Here is a 2,500-nt window from a genome sequence, read left to right as displayed (position 1 = left end):
TTAAAATGCGCTCTAACTTAAGTCTAACAAGTTTGTGATGTATTATACAAGGAATATCATTTAATAAAGTCAGGAAGGTGTATCAAAGAATGCATGTATGTTTCTTGCTTTGTGTGTAAGGGGCCTATGATTTGAAAACAGCCCAAAGGTAATCTTTATCCAACACTGGCCAGTGGCCAGATGCATTTTCTTTGGATGTGGTATGGGTTTCAATGCTGTTTCAATGAATGTGAGTTTCAAGGGCAGAGAAGTTTTAATGCCAAGTCTATTTTCATTGTGAGACAGTATTGCTTTGTTTAGCAGATAACTATTCGTGTTTGTGCACTGTGCTATAAAATGTAAAAATAAAATCCAAATAATTATTGTAGAAGTAAAGCAGTATGCACACATTAGTGTTTATGTAAATGGGACAAAATAGCCAGGTAATGGGGTATTGGAATGGCTGCAGGGGGACTCTGGTGCCATATTTTGGTTGTCTGTTCTTCAGTTTCCAATTGAAAGTTGATATCCCACGATTCCATTGAAGTGGGTGGGGTTACATAATTATGTATGCAGATTTTATGTTAATCAGCATACAGATTTGTACCTATTTTTCATGGGCCTTGTCCAGAGTTTTGATGTTTCAAGGTTGAGAGGTATGATGTGTGTGTGTGTGTGTGTGTGTGTGTGTGTGTGTGTGTGTGTGTGTGTGTGTGTGTGTGTGTGTGTGTGTGTGTGTGTGTGTGTGTGTGTGTGTGTGTGTGTGTGAAGGAAAAGGGATGAAAACGCTAATGTGTAATTGATACTGCTGAATGATAGTGTGAACGATTTTCTGACATGTAGACTTCACAGTAGATTGCATATAAAGTTAGATATAGGAATAATTTTGTGAAATAGGAAATGATGTGAAAAAGAAAAAAAGAAAAGTATTTACTTGCCTATGTGGAAATCTTTTGAAAATGCGTTACTTGATTTGAACCTTAGTGATATGCAAAACTTTGAGAGATTATTAAATTTGTTCAATAAGGAATGAATAGGACATACGTTACACAAATTAAGACGTATTACTCAAGATAGTAGAAAAGAAATTTCACAGTTTTTTAGTAAGAATATTTGAATAGACAGCCATTTTTTTTTTCAAAATTAAAACCTATGGAAAAAAAGTTTCCTGAACTGAGAAAGATATTAGGCATATAGGGGGATATTTTTGAAAGACATGTATAAACTTACAGAAGAGAATACTACCTTGAGTAATCAGATTTCAATAGAAGATCTTCAAAAGATATTACATAATTTACCTGATGATTATTCCCCAGGCTTTGTTTGCCCTCCTTATACCTTTTATAAGGAAATGGACATCTCCTCACTTAAATTGTTTCTAAAAGTATTGAATGAATGTTTATAAGATGGATCTTTAGTTAAAACCCATTTGTCAAGGAGCCATAACATGTATTTATAAAAAAAAGTAACAGAGTACAAAGGATTAGTCCAGATGAAGCGATTTTAGCAAACATATCTAGGATACTGTCTCTCTGATGCCCTCCCTTGTGGGAGGAATAGATGCACCTTGTTGCAGTTTTAAGTAGATCATTCAGTTGAGCAGGTAGATGGATCTTTTAAGCTTTTTCTCCTACTTGTGCACATCCATGAGCTCTGTAAAAGTGAGCACTGTGACTTGTTTCCACTGTAAACTATTTTTGTGGATGCATGTATTTTTCATAAAATGGGAATCACTTATTGTGGCTCCAAATGACCATCTCCCCTGCATACAAAAATAGCTGTCTTCATCAGTAAGAAGAATGGTGACTTGTCAAATTAGTCATGTATATGAGCCACTTAAAAGTAGGCACTGTAAGCCTTTTTTGCAAAACAAGAAAAGATTAGTCTTTCATAATGCATTTGAGGAAATATGAGTCCCATAAAAGTGGGCACAACCCCTCGTAGTAGATGTGATACGAGCACTGATAAGGACAAGTCAGACTGTAAAAAAGTTCTGTAATAAAACTTTCATAATTTGGCTCAATGAATATGAGCCCCACAAAGGTGGACACAGCCTCTCATGTTACATATGATACAAGACAAGCTAATAAAGTCTGATGATAGCCTTATAAAAGCATGCATTGTCAATGTTAAATCTGAAAACCACTATACAACTCACTCTGTTTGATGGACCTGATGAAGCTCAGGTGAAAGTGTTTTCTTAAATACAGTTCTGCAGTGGTACCTCATTGTGTGCTGTCATTTTCTGTTTGTTACAAATAAAACTAAAAACCTTCTAAGAATGAGGTTCCACAGGCTACTGAGCTGGTAAACCCTCATGAGTCTTTAAGGAGTATTCAAATAAGAGACTAACCATTAAACTTTGGGATGGGCTCTTTGTTTTCCATCTATCAGATTTTCCTCAGATCAGCTCCCTGGGACTTTCCCACCATTGTCTGTAACTGGCTTTAAAAAATTGACCTATTGAATGTAATGCATTAGAAAAAGAATATTCATCCATGTACCTGCTCAACTGAATAAA

This window comes from Protopterus annectens, chromosome 1.part0 (genome assembly GCF_019279795.1).
Source record: "Protopterus annectens isolate FY-2018-M chromosome 1.part0, PAN1.0, whole genome shotgun sequence".
Classification (NCBI taxonomy): Eukaryota; Metazoa; Chordata; order Ceratodontiformes; family Protopteridae; genus Protopterus; species Protopterus annectens.
The sequence above is the reverse complement of the archived record's forward strand: the minus strand, read 5'-3'. Positions refer to the sequence as shown.